Source organism: Salvelinus alpinus, chromosome 12 (assembly GCF_045679555.1).
Source record: "Salvelinus alpinus chromosome 12, SLU_Salpinus.1, whole genome shotgun sequence".
Lineage (NCBI taxonomy): Eukaryota > Metazoa > Chordata > Actinopteri > Salmoniformes > Salmonidae > Salvelinus > Salvelinus alpinus.
The window spans coordinates 8,319,511-8,333,854 of NC_092097.1; positions in this window are offsets into that span (position 1 = coordinate 8,319,511).

The following is a 14,344-nucleotide window of genomic DNA, read 5'->3' on the forward strand; positions in this document are numbered from 1 at the left end:
AAGTCGGAAGTTTACATACAGCCAAATACATTTAAACTCAGTTTTTCACAATTCCTGACATTTAATCCTAGTAAAAATTCCCTGTCTTAGGTCAGTTAGGATGACCACTTTATTTTAAGAATGTGAAATGTCAGAATAAAAGTTGAGAGAATTATTTACTTCAGCTTTTTTTTCTTTCATCACATTCCCAGTGGGTCAGAAGTTTACATACACTCAATTCGTATTTGGTAGCGTTGCCTTTAAATTGTTTAACTTGGGTAAAACGTTTCGGGAGCCTTCCACAAGCTTCCCACAATAAGTTGGGTGAAAGTTGGCCCATTCCTTCTGACAGAGCTGGTGTAACTGAGTCAGGTTTGTAGGTCTCCTTGCTCGCACACACTTTTTCAGGTCTGCCCACAAATTTTCTATAGGATTGAGGCTTTGTGATGGCCACTCCAATACCTTGACTTTGTTGTCCTTAAGCCATTTATATACACTGTCACACCCTGACCTTAGAGAGCCTTTTTTATTCTCTATTTGGTTAGGTCAGGGTGTGACTTGGGTGGGCAAATCTATGTTTCTATTTCTTTGTTGGCCTAGTATGGTTCCCAATCAGAGGCAGCTGTTTATCGTTGTCTCTGATTGGGGATCATACTTAGGCAGCCCTTTTTCCCACCTTAGATTGTGGGATCTTGTTTTTTTGTAGTGCTTGTGAGCACTCCAGTCGTTACGTCTCGTTTGCTGTTTATTGTTTTTTGTTGGTGAGTTTCATTCAAATAAACATGTGGAACTCTATGCACGCTGCGCCTTGGTCCGCTCATTTCAACGAACGTGACATATACACACATATACAGTATATATATATAAAACTCAGCAATAAAAGGAACATCCTCTCACTGTCAACTGCGTTTATTTTCAGCAAACTTAACCTATGTAAATATTTGTATGAACATAGCAAGATTCAACAACTGAGACATAAACTGACATAACAAGAGACATAAACAAGTTCCACAGACATTTGACTAACAGAAATGGAATAATGTGTCCATGAACAAATGGGGGGGTCAAAGGGGGGGGTCTCTTTAGTGTCCTAAGTTTTCATAACTGTGACCTTAATTGCCTACCGCCTGTAAGCTGTTAGTGTCTTAACGACCGTTCCACAGGTGCATGCTCATTAATTATTTATGGTTCATTTAACAAGCATGGGAAACAGTGTTTAAACCCTTTACAATGAAGATCTGTGAAGTTATTTGGATTTTTACGAATTATCTTTGGAAGACAGGGTCCTGAGAAAGGGACGTTTCTTTTTTTGCTGAGTTTACATATATACCGTGTATATTTATATTGTATTATACAGGGCATATTGGAAAAGAGACCTAGGCCTATATATGTTTTCCCTGTTAAATTAAAGGTTAAATAAAAATAAATATATAGGATATCGAGATTCAGAGCAGTCAGACAACTTTCTCCCTCACAAGCAACTTGTATTGCTCACTTCTGGCCTCATAGAAAATGTTGGCAGAAATCATTCTGATCACTTCAGAGATTAGCTTTAGGCGAGGCCTTAGTCCAACTCCCTCAGGTGTTATTTTGTTTTCTATGATCAGGGCCTGGGAAAGGAAACATCTCCGAGCACTGCAGGAGGTTAAACAAACACAGAGCACTACTGTATTGTAATCAGCACTGATTGCTTGTAGGAAACCACCAAGTGACATCATAGCACTGACGGCTATTGAACAGCAACCTTTGGTCCTAGGTTTATTTCGTTGTCCCTCCCCTCATTAGAATCGAATGAGGACTTCTGAGGCATTCCATAGGGAGGATGGAGGATGTGACTGTCTGCTCCACCCACTACACAACAGTTGCACAACTACCAGCCAGGTTATCAGCTATATGACATGTTCACCAAAAAATATGTCCTCCTATACATTTCAGTGAACGGTAGTTTTGCATATCATGGCTTTGGGGCAATTCTTTCTACTAAATCATTCAGGTAATACCGGATTGCATAATTAATCCTTCCCATAACCTTTTTCTTCACTTCCAATCAGGGCCATTTCTTCCTATCTGCTCTGCTCTCTTTTTGAAAATAAATATTTTACCATTGCCAATGTGGTATAATAGATTAAACCACCACATCATCACAGGGTGCTCTCCTCTTGCTCGCTCTCTGAGAAGATACATTGTTTCAGGCTGTTATCATGCATGCAGCACCTGTTGTACGTGCAGTGTGGATCACAATGAGCCATGCCTTGTTGGCCCTGCTTATCAGTCTAATCATACAATCACAATATCCACCACTAACCTGTACCCCTGCACACTGACTTGGTACCGGTGCCCCCTGTATATAGCCTCGTTACTGTTATTCTTATTATGTTACTTTTTATTCTTATATTTTACTTTAGTCTATTTGGTAAATATTTTCTTAACTGTTCTTGAACTGCACTGTTGGTTAAGGACTTGTAAGTAAGCATTGTATTCGGCGCATGTGACAAATAGAGTTGGATTTGATTTAGTCAGCTACCGGCTCCCACTGACCACATTAAATCACGTTTATTTGTTAAGCCCTTTTTACATCAGCAGATGTTTCAAAGTGCTCATTCAGAAACCCATCCTAAAACCCCAAACAGCAAGCAATGCAAATGTACTGTAGAGGCACGGTGGCTAGGAGAAACTCATGAACCTAAGATGAAATCGAGAGAGGAACCAGGCTCTGAGTGGTGGCCAGTCCTCTTCTGGTTGTGCCTGGGTGGAGATTAAAAGAGTACATGTGAGTGTAAAACTCTCCAATCTAATCATTATAATCATAGTCTGTCCAATCAAAGGTGGATCTACACTCAGAGACCATGACATCATCCCTTCCCAGTTCAAGACGCAGTTGGCTATGTAGTATTTTTCCTTGCCAAAGCAGTTAATATTTTTTTCATTTTATCTTTATTTAACTAGGCAAGTCAGTTAAGAACAAATTCTTATTTATAATGATGGCCTACCCCGGCCAAACCTTAACACAGACGACTCTGGGCCAGTTGCGCGCCGCCCTATGGGACTCCCATTCACGGCCAGTTGTGATACAGCCTGGAATCGAACCAAGGTCTGTAGTGACGTCTCAGGATACTCGGGAGCCCACCGAGTGATTATTAATTAATAGGAATAAAGAAGTTGACTACTAAATTTCACCTGGCTGCGGTAATCAAGGCTGTATTGTTTTTTTATCTCTAACAACAGGCAGTATCTAATAGTATCTGGCAAAGGGGAGTTGTATACAGACAACCCAAATTGACAAAGAAGCAGTACTCATACAAAATATACAAGCAGAAACTGGGAGGTTCCTATATGAGGGGTATCTTTACAATTCCACCGTAAAACATGAGAATATATTGAATGTAGTATATAGACTCTGGATCACATTTAGTGGGGTGTTCCTTATGTTAAAAAGTGCATTAGTCTACTCGGGCAGTGTTTCCCAAGCCTGGTCCTCGAGTACCCCCAACAGTACATATGTTAATTGTAGCACTGGGCAAGGACACCTGATTCAACTTGTCAACTGATCGTCAAGCCCTCAATGAGTTGAATGAGGTGTGTTGGTCCAGGGCTTCAAAGAAAATGTGTACTGTTGGAGGTACTCGAGGACCAGGGTTGGGAAACACTGTTAGGGGTGTTCCTTACTAAATTGTGTTCCTTACACCTGATTCTAGAGTGTTTGTTGCGAAGTTCATTACTTTTAGAGGGGTGTTCCTTAACTTACGAAGTGCATTACTTTTCAACTTTCGATCGCAATCCACGATCTTCCACAATACTGTACATTTGAAATTGCCCCATAATTATTTAAGTAGGCTTGCTGTACATTTTAGTGGGATGCTTCTTATGTTCTAAAGTGCATTACCCTTAGAGGGGTGTTATTAAATCTTCCTCTTTCCAAAAATGTCAGTACTTGACATCCTGAAATGCAGACTATTCATTCTAGCCCAGACCTGGCTCTCTAATTGATGTGTGTGAGAGAAGGAATTAGGACCCTCTACCAAACACTAATAATAGTGCACATGGTTTTATCTGTAGGATTACATCTGATTAACACAGCTATGTGAAAATAAGACCCTGCATTAGCCATTGACTTCCCAGGTCTGGATTTGCTAAGTTTCCCTATAGAATGATAAGCTTTATGATAATAGGCTCTGGGGTTATTACCACTGCATGTCACGGCCGTTTAAAGGAGAGGACCAAGGTGCAGCGTGGTGGGCGTACATTTTCTTTATTCATTCAAAATGACGCCAAACAAAACAATAAACATTACAAAAACAAACCGTGAAGCTCAAAGGCTATGTGCCCTAAAACAAAGTCAACTTCCCACAAAAACAGGTGTGAAAAAAGGCTACCTAAGTATGGTTCCCAATCAGAGACAACGATAGACAGCTGTCCCTGATTGAGAACCATACCCGGCCAAAACATAGAAATAGAAAATCATAGAAACACAAAACATAGAATGCCCACCCCAACTCACGCCCTGACCAAACCAAAATAGAGACATAAAAAGGATCTCTAAGGTCAGGGCGTGACACTGCAGTTGACTTACTCCACCATCCTGCTGCTGCACTAAATGATTAAAAGTGATTGTTGATTAAAAAGCCTCTGTCTGAACCACGGTGACAGGTCTCGCTAAACATTTCAGTCCCTGGACAGGAGCATGACCACCCGTAGTGCAGCTATGGAGCAAAGATGATAACACTTAATGATATTTCATGAATAACCATGCAACAAGCGGGACTTGTTTACTATAGCAGTTACTGCTTGTCGAACATCTCATTACCAAATCATGGGCATTAATATGGAGTTGGTCAACCCTTTGCTGCTATAACAGCCTCCACTTTTCAGTTGGTGTTGGATCTTGGAACATTGCTGCAGGGACTTGCTTCCGTTCAGCAACAAGCATTAGTGAGGTCGGGCACTGATATTGAGCGATTAGGCCTGGCTCGCAGTCAGCGTTCCAATTCATCCTGTCACGCCCTGATCTGTTTCACCTGTCCTTGTGCTTGTCTCTAACCCATCCAGGTGTCGCCCATCTTCCCCATTATCCCCTGTGTACTTACACCTGTGTTTTCTGTTTGTCTGTTGCCAGTTCGTCTTGTTTGTCAAGCTTACTAGCGTTTGTCCTGTCAGCTCCTGGTTTTTCCCAGCCTCTCTTTTGATGTCCTCCGTGACATGTTGAACTGGTTCATCTTCGTCTTCGTCTACATTGATGACATCCTCGTCTTCTCCCACTCCCCTCAAGAATACGTGCTCCATGTCTGGCAGGTCCTTCAACGCCATTTGGAGAATCAGCTGTTTGTAAAGGCAGAGAAATGCGAGTTCCATCGCTCCACCATCCCCTTTCTGGGTTACATCATCTCTGTGGGAGTGTCCAGGTGGATCCCGGGAAGGTGAGAGCAGTGATGGATTAGCCTCAGCCTACGTCCAGGGTACAGCTGCAACGTTTCCTGGGGTTCGCCAACTTCTATCGCCGCTTTATCCGGGGTTACAGCGCATTGGCTTCCCCACTCTCAGCACTCACCGCGCCCAAGGTTCCGTTCATGTGGTCCCCAGCTGCTGACTGGGCGTTCCCGGGACCTCATAACGCTTCACCACAGCTTCCATCCTGGTTCATCCTGACCCATCTCGTCAGTTCGAGGTGGAGGCCCATGTTTCGGGTGTTGGAGTGGGGGCTGTCCTGTACCAGCGTTCTGCCTTCGACCTCAAGTTACATTCCTGACCCTTCTTCTCCCATCGCCTCAATGCCACAGAAAGGAACTACGATGTGGGGAATCGTGAGCTTCTCGTGGTGAAGATCATGATGGAGGCACTGGCTGGAGGGGGCGGAACATCCATTCATCACGTGGACTCACCACAAGAACCTGGAGTATCTCCGCACCGCCAAGTGCCTCAACTCCAGCAAGCCAGATGGGCCCTGCTGTTCACACGGTTCAACTTCTCCCTCTCATACCAGCCGGGATCCAAGAATGTCAAGCCAGATGTACTATCACGCCGCTAAAGGCCCAGGACTACTACCCCCGGAACCCGAGACCATCCTTCCCACTTCATGCCTGGCGATGGCACTCAGCTGGGGAATAGGAAAGCAGGTCCGTGAGGCATAGCGTTCACAGCGGGAACCCTGGGGGTGCCCTGATAACCGGATGTTTGTTCCTGACGCAGTCCTCTCTGCGGTCCTGGAGTGGGCCCACTCCTCCAGGCTTGCCTGCCACCCGTCGAACCCTGGCTTTTGTGCGACAGCGCTTTTGGTGGCCTACTATGGTTGCTGACGTGTCCGCATTCGTCGCCGCTTGCACGGTGTGTGCACAGAACAAGACTCCTCGGTAAGCTCGGGCTGGTCTCCTCCAACCACTGCCTGTCCCCCACCGTCCATGGTCTCACATATCCCTGGACTTTGTCATGTGTCTTCCCCCATCTGATGGCAACACTGCCATCCTGACCATGGTGGATCGGTTTCCAAAGCCGCCCACTTCATTCCTCTCCCCAAACTACCCTCTGCCAAAGAGATGGCCCAACTCATGGGGCAGCATGTCTTCCGGATCCATGGTCTGCCCGTGGACATGGTCTCCGACCGGGGTCCTCAGTTCTCGTCCCAGTTCCGGAAGGCGTTCTGCACCCTCATTGGGTTGTCGGCCAGCCTGTCCTCCGGGTTCCACCCCCAGTCCAACGGCCAGTCAGAGCGAGCCAACCAGGACCTCGAAACTACCCTGCGCTGCCTGGTCTCCGCCAACCCCACCACCTGGAGTCAGTAGCTTGTGTGGGTCGACCTATGCCCACAACACCCTTCCCTGCTCTGCCATGGGCCTATCTCCCATCGAGTGTTCCCTGGGGTATCAGCCCCCACTCTTCCCTGAGCAGGAAGAGGTTGGCATACCTTCTGCCCAGTTTTTGTTCGTCGCTGTTGTCGTACCTGGAGTAGAGTCCGGTCGGCCCTCAAGACCACTTCCATATATCATTAGCCCCTCTATTGTCCACCCTCTGTTGCCCCGTACCCTTCATATCCATCCTACATTCCATGTGTCTAGAATTAAGCCTGTGTCTCAAAGCCCTTTGTCTTCTATTTCCAGGCCCACCCCTCCCCCCGGGTCATCGATGGCCAGCCAGCGTATATGGTGAGATGCCTCCTGAGGGTTCGACCACGGGGCAGGGATTTCCAGTACCTGGTTGACTGGGAGGGTTATGGCTTGCAGGAGAGATGCTGGGTTCCCGCTAGAGACATCCTGGACCCAGCCCTCATCGCCGACTTCCACCGCCGGTAAACCGGTCAACCAGGTAGGATGCCAGGTGGTGCCCCTGGAGGGGGGGTACTGTCACACCCTGATCTGTTTCACTTGTCTTTGTGATTGTCTCCACCCCCCTCCAGGTGTCACCAATCTTCCCCATTATCCCCTGTGTATTTATACCTTTGTTCTGTTTGTCAAGCCAACCAGCATTTGTGTCAGCTCCTGCTTTTTCCCCTAGTCTTTCTTTTCTCGTCCTCCTTGTTTTTGACCCTTGCCTGTCCTGACCCTGTACCCACCCACCTGACCACTCTGTACCCACCCGCCTTGATACCTGATAAGAATGCAATCTAATTTTATTGGTCACATACACATGGTTAGCAGATGTTAATGCAAGTGTAGCGAAATGCTTGTGCTTCTAGTTCCGACAATGCAGTAATATCTAACAAATTCACAACTAACTTTATACACACAAATGTAAAGGGCTGAATATGTATATATATGGATGAGCGATTGCTGTGCAGCATAGGTAAGATGCAGTAGATGGTATAGAATACAGTATTATAATATGAGTAATGTAGGAAATGTAAACCTTACTAAAGTGGTGTTATTTAAAGTGACTAGTGATAACTTCTCTGTCGGCGCCATCTTACACACACGGTGGCATCCTATGACGGTGCCACGTTGAAAGTCAAAGAGCTCTAAAGTAAGGCAACATTCTACTGCCAATGTTTGGCTGTGGAGATGGCATGGCTGTGTGCTCAATTTTATACACTTGTCAGCAATGGGTGTGGCTGAAATCTACTAAATTGAAGGGGTGTCCACATACTTGTGTATATAGTGCATGTCCATAATCTTTCAAAATGCTAAAATCCACCTGGATCCACCTAAAATCCAGTATGTCTAAATGTTGAAATCAGGTGTGAACCAGAACTGTAAATGGTTTTGCAGCAGTAAATTATATTATCATTCAACAAACGCAAAGCAGGATAAGATCAGTGGAGGACACAAAGTTCAGAGGTTTGATATGACAAGGCAATCCCCAAAAATGTGTAACATGTTCCTGAGGGGTTATCTAGAACATAATTAGCAACACTCTTCAATGTATAGTATCAGTCAAAGGTTTGGGCACACCTATTCATTCTACGTTGTATAATAATAGTGGAGAGATCAAAACTATGAAATCACACATACGGAATCATGTAGTAACCAAAAAAATGATAAACAAATCAAAATATATTTGAGATTCTTCAAATAGCTACCCTTTTCCTAGATGATAGCTTTGCACACTCTTGGCATTCTCTCAACCAGCTTCACCTGGAATGCTTTTCCAACATTCTTGAAGTAGTTCCCACATATGCTGAGCACTTGTTGGCTGCTTTTCCTTCACTCTGCAGTCCAACTCATCCCAAACCATCTCAATTGGATTGTGGAGGCCAGGTCATCTGATGCAGCACGCCATCACTCTCCTTCTTGGTCAAATAGCCCTTACACAGCCTGGAGGTGTGTTCGGTCATTGTCCTGTTGAAAAACAAATGATAGTCCCACTAAGCGCAAACCAGATGGTATGACGTATTAATGCAGAATGCTGTGGTAGCTGGTTAAGTGTGCCTTGAATTCTAAATAAATCATTGACAGTGTCACCAGCAAAGCACCATCACACCTCCTCCGTGCTTCAGTGGGAACCACACATGCGGGAATCATCCGTTCACCTACTCTGCGTCTCACAAAGACACGGCGGTTGGAACCAAAAACCTCAAATTTGGACTCAGACGAAAGGACACATTTCCACCGGTCTAATGCCCATTGCTCGGGTTTTTTGGCCCAAGCAAGTCTCTTCTTATTATTGGTGTCCTTTATTAGTGGTTTATTTGCAGCAATTCAACCATGAAGGCCTGATTCACGCAGTCTCCTCTGAACAGTTGATGTTGAGATGTGTCTGTTACTTGAACTCTGAAGCATTTATTTGGGCTTCAATCTGAGGTGCAGTTAACTTTAATGAACTTATCCTATGCAGCAGAGGTAACTCTGGGGTTTCCTTTCCTGTGGCGGTCCTCATGAGAGCCAGTTTCATCATAGCGCTTGATGGTTTTTGCGACTGCACTTGAAGAAACGTTTATAGTTCTTGACATTTTCCGGATTGACTGACCTTCATGTCTTAAATTAACCTTAATTTAACTGTCATTTTCCCTTGCTTATTTGAGCAGTTCTTGCCATAATATGGACGGTCTTTTACCAAATAGGGCTATCTTTTGTATACCACCCCTACCTTGTCACAACATAACCGATTGGCTCAAATGCATTAAGGAAAGAAATTCCACAAATTAACTTTTGTCAAGGCACACCTGTTAATTGAAATGCATTCCAGGTGACTCATGAAGCTGATTGAGAGAATGCCAAGAGTATGGAAATTTGTCAAAGGCAAAGGGCGGCTAATTTGAAGAATCTTGAAAAAGGAAGAAAGGCGCACACTCGGAGCTCAGATGGAAAATTTTAACCAAATAACCAACGTTTTGACAGACAATCTGTCTTCATCAGGGTATACTTTGAAGAATCTCAAATATAAAATATATTTTGATTTAACACTGTTTACTACATGATTCCATGTGTTATTTCATAGCTTTGATGCCTACACTATTGTCACAAGCCGGCTCATAGCCTGTGACAAAAATGAGGGGACACAAACAGGTATAGGCCAATTAAAAGTGTTCTTTATTATAAACAAACTATTAACTTTAAACTAAGAAAAAGGAATGAGGTGTGGAAGTATCATAATGTAAGGTGTATGTAAAGTGCATGGATGCGTGAATCTGTGTGTGTGAATATGACTGAGTGAAAACTATGCAAAACTACAAAGGAACAAACAAATCATGAGCATACCTGGAGGAGCAGAGAGAGAGAGAGAGAAGTGATTAGTGACAGCTTTATACCCTGAGCCCAGGTGGCTCCAATCACTAACGACCCTCCTCTGCCTGCAGGAGGAACCGCCCCCTACACTGCAGAGGAGGAGCCGTGACACCCCCCTCCTTAAAATGAGGGTCCCACCCTCAACCCAACTTCCTCCAACATATTCAAAATAATTCAAATTTCCCCAAAAACAAAAAAAAACAATCCCGGCTCCTAGCAGTAGCCCCGTGTCCCCCAGCCGACTGTCCGTCCCTCAAACTCGGCAGCCCTGGTACCTGGGGAGCAATTTAAGAGGAAAGAGGCACAGACAGCCCGTAGGGGTCAACAGAGAAAAGGTACAAGCTAGGTTCTCTTGCGACTACAGGGGGTGCTGTTTTCTCATTAGCATAATTGCATTACAGATTAAACGGCTTCCTACTAAATTCTTGCTCGTACAATATGCATATTATTACTATTATTGGATAGAAAACAGTCTCCAGTTTCTATAGGCGTTGGAATTTTGTCTCTGAGTGGAACAGAACTAATTCTACATCAATTTCCCTGACATGGAGTCAGATTTCACACATTTTGGCCCCTGATCTGGAGTCAGTTTAAAGGCCACTGTTATTGCTATGAGGATACGGACACTGCTTACGTCTTCCCCTGGATGTCAGTACGTGATGACGATTTGAATGGAGTCGATTGCGCATTCAGGGGCTGCATAAAAGAGCAAATACCGGAAGCAGCATCCCTTTGCTGCCTGCGTCTTGCGCACGGAGGACGTCGGACTCGCCTCCTTCCAAGCGTTTGTTTAGCCAGTAACATTTCTCTGGTCATGTTTTTACTCGTTAGAGGTGTTAAAAACATCATAAGGTAGTTAATTTAAACCGTTTTATAGCAATTTATATCCGTTTAGTGCGATTGACCCATTTATTTCTGAGGCACTTTGAACAGCTGGGAACGTTTACAGTTCATGCCGAACGCAGTGTGCATTTCCACATGGCAAGAGGACAGCTTTCGACCAAAAGACGATTAAACCCAAGAAAGGATTCTTTGCCCAAGATTCTGATGGAAGAACAGCTCACAGTAAGAACAATTTATGATGATAAATCATGTTTCTGTCGATAAATGTTAAACGTTTATGTCGCCATCTTGTTTGCTATAGCTTCGCTTGGCGCAACCTGTATTGAAAAGTAAGGATAATTTTAGAAATGTAAATCAGCGATTGCATTAAGAACTAATTTGTCTTTCGATTCCTGTCAACCCTGTATTTTTTAGTCAAGTATATGATTAGCTTTCAATTAAACTAGATCACTCTGAAAGATGACGTCAGACATTTTGAGGCTTGATTTCCTAGTATTTTCATTGTGTAACCACGGTTTTGTATGGCTAAATATGCACATTTTCGAACAAACTGTATATGTATGTTGTAAAATGATGTTACAGGAGTGTCATCGGAAGAATTCTGAGAAGGTTAGTGAAAAAATTAATATATTTTGGCGGTGATTACGTTATAGCTCTCTTTGGCTTGAATCGATGCTCTGGTAACGTTTTCACATGTGGTATGCTAACTTATCGATTTATTGTGTTTGCTGTAAAACGCTTAGAAAATCTGAAATATTGTCTGGAATCACAAGATCTGGGTCTTTCCATTGCTATGCTTTGTCTATTCTTATGAAATGTTTTATTAAGAGTAAATTGGTCATACACGTTGCTCTCTATAGTAATTCTAGTCGTCTTGTGATGGTCGGTGCAATTGTAAACTGTGATTTCTACCTGAAATATGCACTTTTTTCTAACAAAACCTATCCTATACCATAAATATGTTATCAGACTGTCATCTGAAGAGTTTTTTTATTGGTTATTGGCTATCAATATCTTAGTTTAGCCGAATTGGTGATAGCTACTGGTGGAGAGAAAAAATGGTGGACAAAGAAATTGTGTATTTTGCTAACGTGTTTAGCTAATAGATTTACATATTTTGTCTTCCCTGTAAAACATTTTAAAAATCTGAAATGGTGGCTTTATTCACAAGATCTGTATCTTTCATCTGGTGTCTTGGACTTGTGATTTAGTGATATTTAGATGCTACTATCTACTTGTGAAGCTATGCTAGCTATGCTAATCAGTGTGTGGGGGGGTGGGGGGTGATCCCGGACCCGGGGTAGAGGCTCGTTAGAGGTTAAAGGAGCACGGGACAGAGCATCAGCAATGATATTATGGTGATGGAGTGTCAGAAAACAAAATAGGGTAGTTTCTAATAGGGTAGTTTCTAATAAGAGCTACCAATTCATCACGTTTCTCAGAGTCTAAATGGTCTACCAAAACCCCAAGGTTTTGCAAAGTCTGGGAGTTTTTCAACCGACCTTGTAAGACCTCATCCGAAACTTTAACTTCCTCCTCTTCTCCCCCCTCCACCAAATTAAAGCCATAAGATGCAGTGACTGGAGCAGCAGTTAACGCTGACCTCACCGCTGGAGTGCCTTCAACTGTGATCAACTTCAACTGTAGATCACGGGAGTGATAAGATTTTAACAAGTTCACATGGCATAATTTAGAGGACTTCCTATGACTAGGGGTTTCAATAAGATAGTTCAAATCTGACACTTTACGCAACACAGTGAAAGGACCACAGTATTTTGCCTGAAAAGGTGAACTTACAAGAGGCAGAAGAGCAAGTACACGATCACCGGGACTAAACTCACGCAGCTCAGCCTGTCCGTCATATTTCAGTTTCATTTTCCGTTGAGAACATTTTAGTTTCTCTTTCGCTAGTTCACCAGCCCTATACAACTTCAACCTAAAACCATTTACATAGTCAATAAGATGCCGAGGTGGTTCCTCAGGCAAACAACCATCCTGCAACACTGCTAAAGGTCCACGCACCTTATGACCAAACACTAAGTCATTTGGGCTAAACCCTGTGCTTTCCTGCACTACTTCACAAGCAGCTAGTAACAGCCAAGGTTACCCCTCCTCCCAATCTGCAGACAGTTCTGTACAGTATGCACGAAGCAAAGATTTTAATGTTTGATGAAAACGTTCCAAAGCTCCCTGGCTCTGGGCATGGAACGCAGTAGACTTGTTGTGTTTGATTTTAAGCTGTTTGAGAACCTGAGCAAATAAATGGGAGGTAAAGTTAGACCCCTGATCTGACTGGATGGTTTTTGGAATCCCAAATGTTGAAATAAATTGAGTTAACGCTTTAACTACTGATTTTGAAGTTATGGTACGCAAGGAAAAAGCTGCCGGATATCTGGTTGCTTGACACAACAGTTAATAAGTAGCTATGACCTGACTTGGACCTTGGTAATGGCCCAACACAATCGATAATAAGATGCTCAAAAGGTTGCCCTACGGCTGGTATTGGATACAACGGTGCAGGCTTTACAACCTGATTTGGCTTGCTTGTGCGCTGACACGTATCACAAGTTTTAATAAACTGAGCTACATCCCGCTTTAAACGTGGCCAGAAAATAACGAAGTATGCGATCATAAGTTTTACGAACACCCATATGACCTGCCACATCACCATGTGAAGTTTGCAACACTTTCTTTCGCAAACTAGTAGGTACAACTATTTGAAAGACTGGTTCTCCTAAACCCTGATCATAGTGTGGAACCCATTTCCTGACCAACAGCCCATCAAGAAGAAAATAACACTGAGCACTATTCCTCACCACTGAATCAGGAACCACTTTATCAAACAGATCAGCTAAAGTAGTATCGGCCTTTTGCTCAGTCATCAATGAATCTCTAGAACTAGTCAACTGTTCTGTCTGGAGTTTGACTGGCAACTCAAGACTTTCTGGCTTACTCTCAATCTCCTTAAGAGAGGCTGCGCGGGTAACCGCACAGACTGGAAATATCTCAGGAGACACACAATTTTGATCCGGAGATTCCCTTGCAGGTGACACTGAAGGTTGCTTCTTACAGATGTTTAGTTTGCCATCTGCCCACACCTTACTACCTGCCAAGTCATTCCCCAAAATCATGTGGACTCCCTCTACTGGCAACTGGGGTCTAACCCCAACATCTACATCACCCTCTACTAGACCACATTTTAGGGTAACTTCATGTAAAGGACAAGAGAATGGAACTAAACCCATACCACATACCATTACACAACGGCCAGTATCAGACTCTTTAGAGAACGGCAAAACAGATTCCAGAATAAAAGAATCTAAAGCTCCAGTGTCTCTTAGGATCTTGATTTTAACATTATGGTTGCCATCTAC